Raw genomic sequence first — 19,079 nt, forward strand, 5'->3', positions numbered from 1 at the left:
TCTAGCATACTTCTCTGCAGATTCTGTGGTGCATGTTTGGCTGAAGGTGTTTACTCCCTGGAAAATATCTGCTGCATTTTAACAAGAAGACATTTGAACAAACCACTCTAGTTCAACTACCATTAGAAAAGAGTGAGGAGGTGCCTTTGGTCCCATGTGTATACCTCGGTCCCACCCTGAACAGGCAGGCCACACAGTCACACAGTAGTGATGGAGGGCCAATTGTCTGGATATGGCCCCCGACTTGACCACTGGCTGTGTGACTTCAGCCAAGCTACCTAACTTCTCTATAGCCCTTCACTCAGCTATTGTAGACATCTGTACAACTCCCCAGGGTGGTGTACGCAGGGTCAGGCAGAATAAATTGATTGTGGCCTTCAACCCCACAGTCCCTCCTGAAAGAGGTCGGCCATGACCAAAAGCATAATCAAGTGCTGTGGACACTTGTAACAGGCTGAGCAGAGGGCAGAACCTTTCTTTGGCCTGTGGTTGGAGGGACAAGGAGTCTCTGACACTGACACTGCGATGTGGTGGGACCCAGTAGCAGTGGAAGCCTAGGATCTGGCATCAGATGGATGACATCTGCCCCTCCCCCACCCTGTGTGTGTGTGTGTGTGTGTGTGTGTGTGTGTGTGTGTGTGTGTGTGTGTTCATACCCACAAGGGGGATAAGTCAGGATGGAAATAAAAGGCCAGGACGGTGACTAAATTGAACTGGGACTTGGACTGTGTGCTCGAGCTATGGGGTAATGCAGTCTTCTGGGTCTAGGCTTAAGGAAGTAGCTTCTCCATGTGGACTTGGCTATCCCATAATAGCAAGAGGCCTGCACCCCTGGGCTGGAAACTGTAGAACAAGGGAGCTGATTCTTCAGAGTCCACAGGGGATGGAAGTTACTGTTTCAGGATGGGAGCCACAAGAAGGGAGCCAAGATGGAGAAGCCACTGACTGGGAGTTGTCCCCTCCACGTAGGATGGTACAGGCCAGTCACAGCTTTACTCTGCTTCTCTTCTCACCCTCAAACTAGAGCTAGTAGGCTCTTCCCTTGAGGATCTAGGATCAAAAGAGGCCGAGTAAAGGTTGCTTCCTTCCTTTGTTCCCTGGCGTTGAACGTGTGTTACCTCATCCCTTGTCCCAAAGTGGGTCAGTCACTGCATTTCCCTGGGGAAACTGAGTCAGGAAGGTTTATTTCTGTACCTTTCACCCTTTGTCCCCAGAGAAAACTGGGAGCTTTATGCCCTGTGAGGTCTGAGCTGCTGTTGCCAACATACATCCAGGACTGGAGGATCTCTCCGAGAGCACAAAGATCTGAAAGGAAGCTTGTCCTCAGGCACCGTGTTTGCGTGGGTCTTGATGCACTCTGTGGGCAGCTGTGGGCCAGGCTTCCTGCCAGAGCCAAGAGAGCCTCAGCTACATGTCTTTCGAGAGCTTTCTATATAGGACTGATTATGGCTCGGTGGTAGAAGGCTGGCCATGTACCAGGCCCTGGGTTTGATTCCCTGCACCACAGTCATAAATAAGAAAGATTTCCCAACTTGATCAGAGATGTTTCCCTTCTATGTTAACGGCGAGCATGCAGAGATGGTCTCCTGTCAGGGTGCTGAGAGCAAGAGAGAGTTAAGCACTCACCCATAAACAGGGCTCTTGTATCGCCCTGCCCAGGGCACAGGAACATTAAGGAACAGAAGGTTGCGAAGTGCTGTCTTGACCTAGCTGTGTCATCTACGAACCCACAGCAGCTGTGGTTGCCCATATAGGGCTGGCTCAAGACTGGGCTGTGAACAATCACAGCTGGGGGAAGGGAAAAAGAGAATATGGATGACCCAGAAAAGTGCAGTCAGCATTTTGTCACCTCAGCATACCAGTGTCACATACTCAGGTCAAGTAACAAATACTGCCACTTACAGGACACTTTCTCCCCACTGTCCCTGTACCCTCTTCCATATGACCCCCCCTCTCTACTGGAAATAGAGGTGCTTACTTTTCTAAGGACAGTTCTTTAAGGTAATTATTCTCCTGGCGAGACTGTCATGGCCCCCACTGTTCTTGTTTACAGTCCCAGTACCAGGGCCCTTTCTTCACCCCTCCCCCACGTACCTCACCCCTCTCATCCCTCAGTCTAAAAGGCTGGCTCTCTTGTACCAAGATGCTAGCACAGCATGACGGGAGACCGAGGCCATTCAGAGGAGCCGGGACAGTTGACTGGATGCGTTGGGAAGGCAGTGACCTTGCACTGGGCAGCTCAACAGCTGGATTCCTAGCGGAGGGTGTGAGCATCTGCAGTCTCAGAACATCCGTCCCAACTTCCCAGAGATGAGCGCTCCCTTCTTAGAGACAGCCTCCTCCTAAGCAGAGGAAGGATTGGGTTCTCTACAGGAGCAGATGGAGCTTTGTGTGATTGTGGGTCCACTGCTCTGTCTCCTGCTGACCGTCTAAATGACCAAGCTCTTTCTTCTCCTATCCCATGTACCTCATGATTAAGTACTATGAGGAACACTGGCCTAAGACCCCACTCTGCCTCTCCATCCTCTTTCCTTACTCCCCACCAGCCTAGCACCCCCCCCACACACACACACAGAGTAGATCAGGAAGGGAGATAGAAGCTTTCTCTCTTTCTTTGCTCTTCTATATAGCCCATCCCTGCTACAGGCATGTGCGCGGCCGTCATCCTGCCCATGTCTGAGAGTAGCACCTCCATCCCTTGGTTAGGCATTTACCCTAAAGTCCTCGTGGCTGGCACTGGTCCCCATTGGCTGCCTCCTCCCACTGAGCTTACCTTTGTGCCATGCATGAGTCTGTCTTAGGTCCCTGAGGCTCACATTGCCTGAGAACCCCACACTGCCTCCTGAAGTGCCCCTGCAGAGGGTGTCCTCGGCTCATTATGTCTCTCAGCATGTCCCTGGACCCAGCTTTTCCCTGAGCTGTCTGTCCCAACTAGAGTTCGTCTTTCACATCCCACAAAAGCCTGGCTCAGCCTCCCACCGGTAGTGTCTTGTCTTGTAACAGTCACCGTTAGCCTCATCATCTGTCTCCTCTTCCCAGCGACTGCAAAGGGGGCCTGATACATCCTGGCTTTATAGCAGCCCTTGGTACAGATCTTCTTGGGAGTAGAGCCTGCTCTGTTCTTGTGTCTAGGGAGAGAGGTCAGGGTGTAGCTTACGTGCGTTTTTCTCCTCCCAGGACCCTCATGCTGGCTATATGTTGTCAGAGACCCATCGGTGGCACAATTGAAGGTTTAGGCAGGGATAAACAGGAGCTATTCTACGCCGTCCAAGGATAGCTGATTTGCTCAGGCAAAATGCGTGCTGATCTTGAAGGATGTGGGTTTAAGTTGACTTACCTGGATGCTAAGAAATGGAGCAGAGAAGCTACGGAATATTCTTGTGCGGTCCTCGCCCCCCAGGCTGGGTGAGCTCCTTCCAGGAAGGACATCGTGTGTCCTGACAGTACATAGACTGCTCAGTAAGTCACTTGGAGACCGGGAGAGTGACGGTATTAATCAGGTGGAGCGAGGCCAGCCTCTGCATTCAGTATGACAAGAAAGCAGCCACCATTCCAACTTGTTTGGGATTAGTGTTTCACAGCCAGACGTTCCTGGCATCTGGAGCTAGCTAGCTCCTCCGTATGAATTTTTATAGGACCTTTTAGCAGTGTCCCTGGTCTACCTGCTTCTTTCTGCTGGTCTATATGTGTGTTTGTGTCTGTGTGTGTCTGTCTGTGCGCAGGCAGGCTAGAGATTTTCACAGAGCTTCCTCAAACGTTCTCCTTTTTGCTTTTTTATTTTAAAAGACTTATGTTTTTTATTTTAGTGAGTGATCTGGCTGCATGTACACCTGCGTGCCAGAAGAGGGTATCAGAACTCATTGCAGATGCTTGTAAGCCACCGTGTGGTTGCTCGAAGTTGAACTCAGGGCCTCTAGGGAGAGCAGCCGCACCATCTTCCCAGTCCTTCCACTTTGCTTTTTGAGACCGGGTGTCTCGCTACATTTGAGTTCGCCATTGGCTAGACTGGCAGGCTACCAGGCTACAGAGGTCCTCCTGTCTCTGCCTCCCTGGCGCTGGGGTTTCAGTTGTACACCCTCACAGCCAGCTCTTACATGGGTGCTGCAACTGCCAACTCATGCTTGTACAGCAAGCACTTCACCCACAGACTCATCTCTACTGTACTGATGCTTCTGACTCCCTGTTTCTCCCATGATGAGCAGCTCTGAGGATCCCCAGATTGTCTGGAACCTTCTTGGGGCGGGACAGGGGCTGCAGGGAACTTTCTCATCATCAGCCAATGCAAGGAGGGACAGGAGCAGTAGCTATCTGTCACCTCCTTTCGTGTTGCTTCACCTCCTGGTCACTTCCCCAAGTTGGAACTGGGGGTCTTGGTGGCAGGTCCTCTGCCAGCTCCCCTGTGGAGACAGGTGGACCATATTCTGTGTTCTGGCCCTGAGTACAGGTTAGCTCCTGTCTTTGCTGAGTTGTTCTTGAAAGTTTGATGTCCTTGTCTTTTGTTCTATGGCCCAGGAAGAGAGACAGCATGAAGAATTCGTAGACTTTAAATCCAAGGCCTGAGGCTCTGTCAGAGTACAAATGTCTATAATCTTTGCTGGGTCAGGAAAGCATCCTGTGCCTGTGTGCATGACAAACTGAAAGAAGTGTATAGCCAGTGACTTTCACATTGTCACCTTGCCTGGCTGTTCAGAGTAGGCATGACATGCTGTCACTGGCTCTGTGAAGAATTCATAGCATTTGGCAGGAAAGAATAGGAGAGAGACACCAGGGAAGCTAAGAGATGACTTCCGGTCTAGACCAGCTTCCTGCTGCTGCCCCATGGGAGGGAAAAGATTGCACTTTAACTGGGCGGAACTGTACCAGAGCAGTACCTAGATCACCGTGTGCCCCTTAGGCCTCTGGGTAACAGCATGAAGCTGAGCTTTCCAGACATTCTTGGGGTGCCATTGGGTTCCCTTGCTGCCTAGCTTCCATGGTCTGTGTTTGAAGGGAGGCGATAATCCCAGAAGACATCTGGAGGAGTAGTAGGCCACAAAATGGGTTCTGTGACCCGGTAGGCTCATCGTGTATTCTGTTCGCCAGTTCCATAAAACCTTCAGTTCATAATGAGCTGAGAGCCTCCCCCAACCTCGCATGCCTGTAGGGAAAGGAACAAACTCAACCGTTTCCTTTATGCTTACAAAGGAAAAGCCAGGAATAAAACTCAGACCCTAGTGACTCTCTTGGAAACGCTCTTTACAATTAGATCCAAAGATGAAAATCAGCCCCAAGCCTAGAGAAGGAATTACATAGACATTTTTATTCTTCTGAGATGGTAGCAGTTAGATGCCCAAACCCTCCTAACATCATTTGAATGTTAGTGGCGTACATACTGTATGTGACCCACCTAGAAATCACTGCTCTTCTATCTGGGACCCTGCTTCATGCTACTTGCTGTACCCCAGTGGGTAAATGGCCTCCTTGTAAATATTCACAAGGATCCCATGTCTGCCAGTGCTCACGCAGAAACTACCTGCTCAAGGTAAGCAGCTCTAAACAAGGACAGGATGTTCAGTCCTTTCCAGAAAGATCTCAGCAGACCTCCCAAATAGGCCAAGAAACTTCTTGCTTTGAGTCTACTCGTGGGAGGAGTGGGAAGGTAGGGATTTGGTGTAGGAGACAGGCTTAAACCAAGGATGGTGATGCTTTGCAATCAGATAAGCCATAGGGGCTGAAGTGTGAAGACAGGGCAGCCTTGGCTCACAGCAGTGCAATACAAGTCCCTCCAGGGACGTTCAAACATTTGTCCTTTACTAGCCTGCCTGCCTAGTTCTGTCTTATCTGAAGTCAGAGTGTCTCCTCATTCCTCACATCCCAGCCCAGGCATGGCATAGTCCAGTAGGAGCCAAACACACACACACACACACACACACACACACACACACACACACACACACACCCCATATCTCCCCAGGCAGCTATAAAGCCACCAATCCTTGTAGAGATGGTATTTGTATATAGTGTATCTGCCACACACACACACACACACACACACACACACACACACACACACACCATATCTCCCCAGGCAGCTATAAAGCCACCAATCCTTGTAGAGATGGTATTTGTATATAGTGTATCTACCAGTTTCCCATCACTATAACAAGTTATCTGAGGAAACTGGTTAATATTGGTTAACATAGGAAAGGTTAAAGGTTAGTTCTTGTCAGCATATATGGCATTGCTTTGGACCTCTGGTGAAGGTGACACATGGTGGCAAGAACCTCTGTTAGAGCGAATGGCTCTATATATAATATAGGAAATGAGAGAGGAAGGAAAAGAGACCTGGTTCCCACAATCCACCTCTGAAGGCATGCCCCAGTTACCCACAGGCTTCTGGGCACTTGCTTTTAAAGATCTATGTCACCTCCAAATTACACAATCCAGGAGACCAATCCTTTAAAACATGAATCTACGGATGACTCTTATTCAAACAATAGGTGTGTGTGTGTGTGTGTGTGTGTGTGTGTGTTGCGTGTGTGTGTACACGCACACGTTTTCATGCATGCACACTCATGTGCACGCGCTGATGTGTTTAAAGCGTTGGTTTACAGGCTCACCAGGGGTGGCTGGCAGTAGGGACTTCACAGGCAGGAGCTGGGGTGCTGTCTGCAGGCTGAGTCTCTTCGAGAAGACTTAGCTTTGCTAGAAGTCTTCAACTACCGTGAGTAGAACTGAATCCACTGCCACAGTATTGGGAGTAATCTCATTTGCTTAAACTCAGCAGATGGTAACTGTTAGCCGCATTTATACAACAGGCTCACAGCAAAGCCTAGATTTGCATATGATTAAGGAGCTGGTTGTGACAGCCCGGTCAAGTTGGCACATACAATTCACATGGCAACCAGCTCTCAACTTCCTACCCTGAGGACCAGAGCCTGTGAGAGGACAGGAAATCCAGCCTTCCTCAATGTTCTTCCCTGTCCCAGCAAGCCTGAACCACCACCCATCAGACACAGGTTGGGGAGCCTCTGAACCCCAGAACCCACCTTTCCCCAACCCACATCCCACAGACTGAGTGTGAGGCTTGCGAGGACAGAGAGGGACCCAGTGTCCCTGGGAACCACAGAAATCTTTCCGAGCTCATGCCTCTAGTCCCAGCTCTGGCAGGAGGATTGCCTTGAGTTAGAAACTGCCCTGGGTTATACGGCAAATCCCAAGACCTAGACAATAAAACTTAAACGATGACCAATGACTATTGCCGTAGTCTAGCACTTGCTAACACCAGTGCTCCAGGTACCTGTGTCCTGTGAACAGCATTAAAGGAGTCAACAGTTATGTGTATGATGCAGGGTGAGTTGGTTTTCAAACATCATAGTCCTAACCCCTGGAACCTATGACTACGAAGTTGCTTGGAAACCGGAACTTTTTAATTAGTCAAAATGAGGTCATGCTGGGTAAAGATGGGACCCAAAGTCAGTGCCTGGTGTCCTTTGAGAAAGCCACATGGAGACCCAGCAAAAAGAGAATGTGGAATGAAGGCAGAGACTGACAGAGGAATGACGTGTCTACCAGCTGGGAAATACCAAGGACCTTGGCCACAACACGATGCTGAGAGATGTGGAATGTGTGTTCCCTGAGGTTGCAGTGGGAACCAGTCTATACCAGTCTGTATTGATTGTTTTTCCCTGTTGCTGTGACAAAGTACTTGGAAAAAGCAACTTAAGGGGCTAAGGTTAATTTTGCTCCCAGCTTGAAGGTACAAGTCATCAATATAGGGGAGTCATCACGGTCAGAGTGTGAGCGTGCTGGTCACGTTGTAGCCTCAATTAGGAAGCAGAAAGATAGATGTCGGTGCTCAGCTAACTCTTTCCTTTTTATTCAGCCTGTCGAATGGCACCACCCCCATTTAGGGTGAGTCTTCCCGCCTCTGTCAACCCAGTCTCTCGAGCCCATCACGTACGCATGCACACACACACACACACACACACACACACACACACACACACACCCAGGCTTGACTCTGAGGTGACGGCAGAGCCTGTTAGGTGGCACGCATCACTCAGTCTCACCAACGCCTGGATTCTAGATGCCCAGAAGGGTGATGGGATGGATCCCAGGGGTTCAGACGTGTGGCACTTTGCTTCCTTTCATGGTCCTAGGAAATTCTGCTGGTGACACCCTACCCGCGTGTCCATGTTTGGCTCTCAGTGCCAAGAACACATCATGACCTGCAGCCGAAACAGCTCACTCTCAGGAGAGTCCAGCCAGGGGACTTTCCACAGCCTGCTGCCATCTGGCCCTCGCCAGACAATGAATAATTGTTTCTGCTGGTGGAGAGACAGCTCCAGTTAACACATGGCCTAGATTCACTCAGGCAGCCACCTGTGCCAGCCAAGAATGCGTAGGGGGCACGTGGGGCCTGGCCCCAGCACATTGAGTTCCATTGTTACCGTTGGTGACAGTGACAGCTCAGATGACATCTGCAATCATGTTCCCTGGAAGGCATGGTGCACATTGACAAGAACTTACCTGAGACTGGTCCCGGTATAAGGGCCTCCCCAGTAGCTTCCGAGGCTTCTGTAGCTGACTTCTGGCTGATGGAGGTATGTCCTTCATAAAGTGGTGACTGTGTCCATCAAGCTCACAACTCTCCATGGATAATGTGTGCCCTGTGCACATGTGGGAACTGAGTACCAGCTGCCTGCTTGTCCTTGTCATGAGCAGTAGCACACCTGGGGTCCTTAAGGCCATCAGGGGTGACATGCTTCCAGTTACTGGACTATGATGCATTCAGCTCTGACATTTTAAGTTTTCTTTGTGGTGTGTGTCTGTGTGTCTGTGGGTGTGTATGTCTATGTGTCTGTGTATGTGTGTGTATGTGTCTGTGTGTGTGTGTCTGTGTTTGTGTATGTGTGTGTATGTGTCTATGTGTCTATGTGTGTGTATGTGGTTGTATATGTGTGTGTATGTGTCTGTGTGTCTGTGTGTGTATCTGTGTGTGCCTGTGTGTGCCTGTGTGTGTCTGTGTGTCTGTGTGTGTGTCAGTGTGTGTATGTGTGCATGTGTCTGTCTGTATATAGCTGGGACTCAAACCTAGCCTTGTACACACTAGGCAAGCATTCTACCCCTGAACCATATTCATAGCCCCTTATGAGGTGTAACTCTTTATACAGTAAAACACAGAGTTTTCTTTTGAGTATACTGTTTGTTTCTTGACAAATGTAATTAATGGTGTAACTACCACTCCAATTGCAACCGGGGGATAAAAATCTCTTGTGATCTTTTCTACACAGCTCCTCCCTCACTCAAGCATTTTGATTTCCTTGCTTTGACAGTTCTTAGGCATCATGGTGCAGGTGCAGGAAGGGCCACCCCGTGCCACCTAACACTGGATTCGCTCGTACACTATGGTTCTTTTAATGACCAGGAAGGTTACAGGTCCCCTTATGGCATTTCCATATGTCCTTAGGTTTGATTTTTCATCCCCTGGACCCCTACCCCCTTGCTTTTTCTCCCTTATTGCTATATCCTTCCACCACCACGACCCCCCATGATTCCTCTTTGGTCTTTGCTATCGTACATATTCTAGCACTTGCCTTATCTGTTTTCTTGAAGCCTTGTGCTCTCTTTTCAGGGCCCCATGCATCACCTTTACCCTTGAGTCCTTTTTTATGAATCATAGTAAGTTGATTTAATATGTTTGCGATATAAGCATTACAGAGGGGAGCCATGAAGATCCCTTTCTTTGCTGTGCCTACCTGAGTCACTTTGGGACACTTCCGGATTTCTATATGGGCTTCTTTGTTCACAGCTGTAAATAAACCACATGTGACTTAACGTGTTGCTCTTTAAAATTCATAGCCACAATCTTTCCACAAGCATCAGAGGGTGAAGCTATAGCCCCTCTCATCTAAGGATGTAGACCCTCAAATCAGCAAGAGTGCAATGCCCAAGGAAAGACGAGAGGAACTTATCACAATAATTTGACCATGATAGTCTTCCTGGACAGCTGGTGGCTCCCACTGTTTTATGGTTAGTGGTAACAAGAATCATCATGTATGGCTTCCCTCCGGTCCATTTAAAATGTTATTCTTAGAACAAACACCAGATGAAGAGTTGTTGGACCAAGAGAAAAATGTTTCACGGCTATGCCATCAGTGCCGTTGACAGTTTGCCGTTCAGTGAATGAAGCTGGTATTTCACAGGCTTCTTAAGAATTGGCTGTGCTGTTGTGCTTAAAAGACCATTTGTTAACTTTCCACTGCTGTAACGGAATACCTGAGGAAATCCACTTATAAAGAGGAAAGTTTTGTTTTTCCATGTACAATTGCCCTATTGCTTTGAGGCCTGGGAAAGGAAAGTATATAGTGGGAATGAGTGCCTGAGGGGGAAGCCTGTTCATCTCATAGACAGAGAATAAAAGATAAAGAGACATGTTCTATAGCCCCGCCCATGAGCACACCTTCACTGACTTAAAACCTCCCAGTGTGCTCTACCTTTTCAAGGCTGTGCCACTCAGGGTAGCGCCATGCATGGATACAATGTACTTTGAACAGAGTCCCACCTCTTGTTACTTTGTTTCTCTTTCTCAGTACCCGCTCCCATCCTCATTTACTCTCTCCTCTGCCTCAATCCAAATAGTTCCCTCTTGAGTCATTTTTCTCCCCTAGCTTCCAAATATTAGAGAAAATGTGGCATTTAGTTTCTGGGTTGTTTTGTTTTGTTTTGTTCTGGTTTGTTTTGTTTTGAGTCTAGCTTATTTCACTTAACATTATAAGCTTCAGTTCCTATCAGTTTTCTGCAAACATAGGCTTCTTTAGCACTGAATAGAACTCCACTGTGTATGTGTACAGCCTGTTGTCTTTATCTGTTCATCAGCTGAGAACCTAGGCTGTTTCCATAACCTGGCTATTGTGAACAGTGGGCAGCAAACGCGGTGCAAGTGTCCTTATAGGAAGCTGTGTCTATAGGAAGTGACTTTGGTTCTTTGGGGTGCACACCATGTTTGGCTGGATCGCATACAGAGTTAAGAGTCAACCCGCAGAATGGAAGAGAACTGTTGCCAATATTCATCTGGCAAGGAGTTTATATCAACAATATAGGAAGTCAAAGAATTAAACAACAAAAGAGTAAATAATCCAATAAGTGCTCAGAAGAATTCAGAAGCATGAAATTATATCATCTTATGGCCATCAAAAGAGAGGAGGGATGGGACGGATCTGGCTATCCTCTTTGAGGGTGTGTCCTTGATGACTAAAGGACTTATAACCCACCTTTAAAGCCTCCAAGACCTCCTGATAGTCATACCTGGGGGCTGAGCCTTTAACACATGAACCCTCAGAGGACACTAAAGACCCAAGCAAGCTTCAGCAGCTGGCCTTGAGTTGGTGGACACTGAGGCTGATGACTCCAAAGCCCATGTCCCAGAGACTTGAGGTCAGATCTGTTGTCCTGTCTGGACTCATCATGGTCTGCTTGTATGTTCTGGCTTACAGTTCTGAAGCTAGTCCAGACCTTCCAAGCTCAGCACTGTCTGGCCCTCCCTACTTGTCTGGCCTGGATCATCCCAAGGTGTGTGCTCTACACCGGCCATGCCGGTCAGGCTCATGCCAGGTCCTGGTACAACCTGCTACCAGGCCAGTATTCAGGATGCCTTTGGGAGGTCAAGCATTTGGTTTTCTAGCCAACTGAAGGGCAGTCGAAGAGCCCCGCCCAGAGGGCTTAAAGGCTTGGCCTGCCTGGCCCAACACCCTTCACACTGGGATCTCAGTGTTCTCCCACAGACAGATGGGATGCTGAGGAAAGCAGCTGACTTCTCTGCACTCTCAAATCACCTTGACTTGGAGCTGATGAGATGAGGGCAGAAAGGGTGTTCTGTAGACTCAGGGCATGGCAGGGCATAGCTGTGACTTAGAGATCACAGCCCTTGTGACACCTGTGAACCATCCTGGGGTGGAAATGAACAAAATGGAGTGCCCAGACAGCATCGGGCATAAAATCCCATGCTTCGAGGAAGGATTAATACCTTAGCCGAGGTCTTCAATATTTAATTTTTTCTAGCGCATAATCTATTTTTAGAATGTACTGAAGATAGAGTTTCAAGCTCCTTTTCATGCTGGCTAAGGCAACGATTCCTTATAATTATGTTTACTCCTGTTTGGGACAGGAGGCAGTGGTATAAGACCTTAAGATGAAAACAATTGCCCATGAAAGGCATGAGATTTTCAGCAAAGTTATTTTAAACCAATGCATTGAGGGTGGGGGATCTGGATCTGAAAAAATTTTTGGCTTTTGGCTCCCCAGTGCCTGAGTGGTTTCTAAAACACATACCTTATGTAAGTTGAAATAATGGAAATTTGAAGCTATTTAAATGACTTCCCAGACTCCCAGTCTCCTTTTCATAGTTTCATAATAAACGTCATGGCTTAGAACATGGGGTTATTTTTACCCAGAAAGCAAAGAAAATGGCATGTTTAGAGGCAGTATCTTTAAAAAAAAAAAAGAAAGAAAAAAAGAATTCACTTCACAGTTTACATTCCCTAAAGAGACTCAACTAATTGAAAGGTTTGGGGGAAATTTGCAGCTACCAGAAAGCCCAGCTCCTGAGGACTTTCTGTCTGTAAGAGAACACTGAGATCCCAGTGTGAAGGGTGTTGGGCCAGGCAGGCCAAGCCTTTAAGCCCTCTGGGTGGGGCTCTTCGACTGCCCTTCAGTTAGCTAGAAAACCAAATGCTTGACCTCCCAAAGGCATCCTGAATACTGGCCTGGTAGCAGGTTGTACCAGGACCTGGCATGAGCCTGACCGGCATGGCCGGTGTAGAGCGCACACCTTGGGATGGTCCAGGCCAGACAAGTAGGGAGGGCCAGACAGTGCTGAGCTTGGACTAGCTTCAGTATTTGTTTTCTATGTATGGTGAGAAGCTGCCTCGATTTTAGACTTCACGCTCTCTAAAACTGAGAGGAGTAAGCTTTCTGGATTAAGTAAGCACCTCGGGTTAGCACGTTTTGTTACAGCAGTTCAGGCGGAATAGAATAAATCAAACTCCCAAACACCCTGCTCAAAATCCAGGCTGTAGGGCTGTTGCCAACAGAGCCTGTCAGTGTCTATAGCGGTGGTTGCCCATGGAAACAGCAATGAGAAGACAGTCTGACCTCTTTTCTTCTCTGGAAGTCTCCATGTTCAACAGGACCTATTTTACAGTCAGAACCATAGCTGTAAGTGAGCCAAGGCTCATCAGAGCATGGCATATGCTGGTATGCATATTCCTACCTGGGAAGGTTCAGGGAAGGGAACAAAATGGAAGCTAGGTGTGTCACGGTCTACCCTGCATCATAAGCTCTGTGGGAACAAGAGCTATCAAGACTGCCGGACTTTCCTTCCTGTAGCCCATGTCGATGGTGGCCCATTCACTGAGGATGCATTTAGGGTGCCTACAGGAGGAGCTGTGTTCCAGCTGCTGCTTGGAAAGGTTAAAACTTGGAAGGCATCTTCAGAGATTAGAAAAACGAGATCACAGAGAATGAGGAGAGAGACGGCGGCTGGGGGAAGCTCTAAGAACTCAGAGTTCAGGGGTCCTACCATGGGCAGGGACCCTCTACAGCACAGTGAGATGAGGGAGGAGAAAAGAGGCTGAACAATGATGGCTGAAGAGGCGGGAACATGAAAGATGGATGTCTCTCTGTGTCGTCAAGTGAGAGACACCGACTGAAACCCCTCCCCCCTGCAATAGAACTCCATTGGTAAGACTTTGTGGAAGGGGCACATATCAATCCCTAGTGCCAAGAAATTTGGGGGATCATCTATTTTGTCTTCTTAGAGTATGATGGTGAATGCATGGCCTCATGCACTTTTCAAAACTTGGGGAACTCCACACCACAAAAAATAGACTTTATCGTACAGAGGATGGATGGATGGATGGATGGATGGATGGATGGATGGATGGATGGATGAATGGATGGGTATGTGGGTAGATGGATGGATGGATAATGGTGAGTGGGTGGGTGGGTAGATGGATGACAGGTGGATGGATGACAGAAGAATGAATGGGTAGGTAGATGACAGGTGGATGGCATACACACATATCTTTTCTATTCATTTCTGCTTTACTTTATTTAATTTTTTGAGATTTATATTTTTTACAAGGGTAGATGGGTGTTTTACCTGCATGTATGTCTGTGTACCCATGGAGGCCAGAAGAGGGTGTCAGATCCCCATGGAAGTTTACTTACAGATGGTTAGCTGCAATGTGGGGGCTGGAATCAAACCCAGGTCCTCTGGGAAAGCAGTTCATGCTCTTAACCACTAAGCTATCTCTGTAGCCTTTCACACTACTTTTCTGCGATATGGTGTCTTACTGAACCTGAAGATCTTCCTTATAGCTAGCCTGCCAGGCCCAGGCATCCACTCATCTCCACGCTGGGATTTCAGTCATGTACTGTCATACATGGAGTGCTGGGAACTTGAACTCAGATCCTCACGCTTGTACAATAAATGCTTACCCACTGAGCCATCGCCCCAGCCTGAGAAGTGGTCTGCCCTACCACATGTTCTAAGGAGTTAAGGAATCCATTTGCTGGGTTACCCCTGGGTCCATGGGATTTGCAGTGGATTGTGGCCTGTAGTGAAATGCCAGGCACGTTCCTCTTTCCAAGAACACCATCTTTTGTCGTGGCCCTTTGAGATCCCAGGAAAACAGAGCCTGCTCCTCGGGTAAAAGAGACCTTGGCTCGGAGGAGTATGTCTGTTGTAGACAAGAGACCCAGCTGAGGAAAGCCAAGCTTTGGCTGAGCTCAATCTCAGTTCTTCCCCCTGCTCCCTGTGGTGGATGTGTGACTGTAGGTGACTCCTTTAGCCTTGAGTGCCATCTTCCTTGCCAGTAGGTGGGAAGGAGCTCCTGGGTATTGTCTGGGAGAGCAGGACTTTGATAAGTTGGCAACACAAGCTTCAGGCCTTGACATGGGCACCCTTCCGTCTATGGAGCCCCTTCAGGTCCTCCATTTCCCCCAAGTCAGCAATGGCTGGGTCAGCCAGCATCCCAGAGACCTTTTCATGGCTCAGTCAGTTGTTTGCTTGTCCCAGTGCACTAGACCAGGTGTGCCACAGGGGCAGATGCCCAAGATTCAGCACCCTGCTTGACACCTGGTGTTAGGCAAACACCAGGCACAGGTGTTAACTCCCACCCTTTCAAGGTTTTTCCACAGTGGTAGGCGTTGTAATTAATATTGTTCTGGGGGTTTGCTACACCCCCTTCTTGCCTTTAACTATCTATTAGGGGTTCCTACTCCGCTAAGAATCATTTAGTTACCAAAGGAAAGATATAGAGACCTTTAGATTTATAATAAGCTTTAGAGCACTGGAGCTGGGCAGATATCAACCCTCTATGCTACTTTGTCTGTTTCCCCGAGAAACTCGCCATGTTTCATTTGGGGTGCTCCTGCTCCATCGGGCCAGACCACACGGTCATGTGCACACAAACGGTGACCTCTTCCTTCTCTCTCACTCCTCATGGTCTTCACCTGAGACCCCAAGCCCAGGAACCTTCACTCTGCCCCCTCTCTTCTGCCCGGCCTAGGCTGTAGGCATCTTTATTAACCAATCAGGGATAACCTGAGGAGCAAAGTTTATATAGCACATTTGGTGTATGTGAAGATCTCTTATGGAGGTGGGGCAACTGGATCCTGGGAGCCAGTACTAGCATTTGACTACATTGCAGCACCAGTCCAACCCCCCTCCAGCTAGGCTTCTACTTTCTCATAGATTTGGAGGCAGCCATTGTATTCCAGGAGGTTCAAGATACACTGAATATTATTCTGCAGTTCCCACTCTGGGTCCACCGAGCGAGTGCGCTGAAAATAATCACCGAATAAATTTGTACATTTTGTTGAGCAACAAAGCTTAAGTCTAAAAGGAACAGTGATGGATCCTAACATAACTTTCTGTGTGTACAACAATGCTTAAGTGAACCTTGGAGACTTCAAATGGCAGTTTGTAGGGGCTGAAGGAATTGTGGGTACTTACAAACCCAGGGTCCCTGAGGTCTCCCCTTCAAAACCCAGGACGGTGGCTAGCAAGAGAGATCTCCCAGAGGTCCTAGGTTTTGCAAACACTGCAAAGCAGAATGAGAAACAGGTAGATACTGCATGTGAGGACGCCTGAGTATGTCCAGGATCAGGAAAGATAGACAAGTCCTTCTGGGGCCAAGATTCAAAGCAAAGGTTGCCTTTCATCCTGTGGCTACCCTAGCTCCTTCCTCCTGAGCGCTTGAAGGATGCTGGCATCATCCTGTTTCCCTGAGCTCCACGAGGCCTGCAAACAAATCTCTCTTCAACCCACACCTGCCACCAGGGATTTCTACAGCTTAAAGGCTTAGGTGTGACCTCGAAAGCCATGTGTATGCCCTGCTGATTCCTCCTCCCTGAGGTAGAGCTGACCAGTTGGGGGTGCGATGAGCTCTTTCAGACCTGCAAACCTCACATATTTAACCATAGTCTGGGTGCTTCTCATCCTGGTAAGTCATAAACAGAAAGAAGGTTTCCTTAGGAAACTAGGATGGTACTGCTCTCACCAGCAGGTTCTCCTGGGGCCTGTGTAGTCCATGGCTTGTGTCCCCATCTATGGTCTTGCTTTCTTTCCCCGACAAAACCCGTTTGTCATCTCTCTTATGTTCACAAACCAAAGATGCATATCACCTGCAGCTGTGGGGACAGAATGTGCTAGCATGTGAACAATTGCTGGGGTTGCTATATCTTGTATACAGTCCGTTGGGATCATACTTACAGGCAAGGTTCACACAAGCCCCTGAGATGTCTTCAGCTTGCTAAGGTCACACAGGACCTAAGAGATAGAAGTGTGTCCCCAAACCTCAGCCCATCTGCTCTAAAGTCAATGGATGCTAGGACACATGGCTTGTCTGCAGGTCAGAGTCTTTCTTGGTGACAGTATGAGGAGGACAGAGCTTGACTTCAGCACTGTGCCTGCTTCTTGAAGGTTCAGTCCTGCAACAGGAAGCAGACTAGACTCGGCCAGTAGCTCACTGGACATGTGGTATGGCCTCTGCCCACTGAAGCCTCTGCTGCCCAAGCCGAGGAAAGCCATACACATTCAGCAAGCTTGTGTTTTCACAGCTAAGTGTCACTGAAGAGGCGGAGGGCCTGTCTCAGTCAGGGTTCCTATTCCTGCACAAACATCATGACCAAGAAGCAAGTTGGGGAGGAAAGGGTTTATTCAGCTTACACTTCCACATTGCTGTTCACCACCAAAAGAAGTCAGGACTGGAACTCAAGCAGGTCAGGAAGCGGGAGCTGATGCAGAGGCCATGGAGGGATGTTACTTACTGGCTTGCTTCCCCTGGCTTTCTCAGCTTGCTCTCTCTTATAGAACCCAGGACCACCAGCCCAGGGATGGCACCACCCACAATAGGCTGGGTCTTCCCCCCTTGATCACTAATTGAGAAATGCCTTACAGCCGGGTCTCATGGAGGCATTTCCTCGAGGGAGGCTCCTTTTTCTGTGATAACTCCAGCTTGGGTCAAGTTGACACACAAACCAGCCAGTACAGGGCCCTACAGGTTAGAGGACTCCGCCACACACCTCATAGGCAGGTGAACTTGTTTCTTTTCTGTTGCTGTGATGACGCATCATGACTAAAAGCAACTTTCAGAAGGACGAGAGGGCTCTAAGGCTCGTCATGGTTAGGGAGGCGCTGCGGCAGGCAAGCACGGTAGCGGGAGCAGGAAGCTGGGTGATCACATCCCACCAGTGAGAGTGAGCTAGGGGTGAGGCAGAGCTTTAAATCCTCGAAGCCCACCCACCTTGACGTACTTCCTCCAGCAAGGCTGCATCTCCCCAACCTTCCCAAACAGACCAACAAGACATTTCTTATTCAACACCCCAAAGTAGATGAAACCTGAGGTCCTGAATCCAGAGTCTTGGATTCCCTTACCCAGTCACTCCTCTTTCGGACGCTTATTCATGAATCTCTCCACACCCATATCTCAGAAATGCTTTGAGTGGGCACAGAGAAAGGGGGGACCGTAGCTCCTGGGAGCTCTACAGGTCACCTACTGGTCTGATGCCAAAATGAAGACTGTAGATGGCATTCACTGAGTACTCTGCAGCCTTCCGGCATGCACTTAAGGGTGCAGGGTGGGCAGCAGGGCTGTGTGAAAAGTCTGTCCCTACCGGGGACAGATTCGTTTATATAACCCTCAGCCCCATGCTGTCTGGAGGACAAATGTCATGTCCTTCACCTCAGGAAAGCAGGGATGTACTCTCATTTCCAGAGATGCCTCCAGGATTGTGTAGAGCTCCAGCTTTCCTCATACCGGCTTGAGAATCAGGAAGCATCTTGGAATCTCGCCGTAGAACCACCATCTAGGGATCTGTGCTGAAAAGTTCCAGGCATCTCCACTTCCCGAGAACGGAATCCCGGCCACAGGAATGTGGCGGCTCGTCCTCCGCAATCTCCTATCCCCCAGTAGCAGATCCAGGCCCTCGAAATGGTAGCTGCAGTTCCATTAGAGAAGTTTGTTTGGGAAATAAATAACGTAAAGAAGAGAATGAAAAATTTCTTCATTAAGTGCTGCTCGCTTCAAAGTAGGAGTGCTGCCTGGTTCCTGGACAGCTGCCTGTTTCACTGTCTCGTCAGGTCAATCTGATGTTGAAAGCGAGGTTTTACTGCTTTTGCTTTCAGAGCTTATGGATTTCTGTCTGGGTCATCTATTGAGCGCCCACTGTGGACCACGTATCTTCCCAGATACCTGTGGGCTAGCAATGTGCCAGCATCCCGGTAGCAGGAGATGATGCAGACTGTCCCCATTAATACCATACCCTTGTTTAGTCATTGAATTGTTGAAGTCTATTGAGAGCCTACACACCCTGCCCACCTTGGACTCTTGAAGATGCGGTTGGGAATTCCAACCTTTTAGAAGCTTCCAACTTAGCTGGTGTGATGGGGGACCATTAGGGATCTGGGAGGGTCCTGCTAGCATGCACCCATGAAAATGCATATCCATCGGCCATCCTAGGAGGCGAGAAGATGAGGAGGGACCATTCCTCCACTGGCTGTGGCATTCTGGGGCAGAGGAGTTGGTTAAAGC

The 19,079-nt window shown here is 48.7% G+C and overlaps 1 protein-coding gene across 2 annotated transcripts in view; it reads left to right on the forward strand.

Moving 5' to 3' along the window:
• The window catches only part of Slc24a4 (solute carrier family 24 member 4), a 139,060-nt gene that overhangs the window by 63,561 nt on the left and 56,420 nt on the right, over positions 1-19,079 (forward strand).

Source organism: Rattus norvegicus, chromosome 6 (genome assembly GCF_021556685.1).
Source record: "Rattus norvegicus strain SHRSP/BbbUtx chromosome 6, alternate assembly SHRSP_T2T, whole genome shotgun sequence".
NCBI classification, from domain to species: domain Eukaryota; kingdom Metazoa; phylum Chordata; class Mammalia; order Rodentia; family Muridae; genus Rattus; species Rattus norvegicus.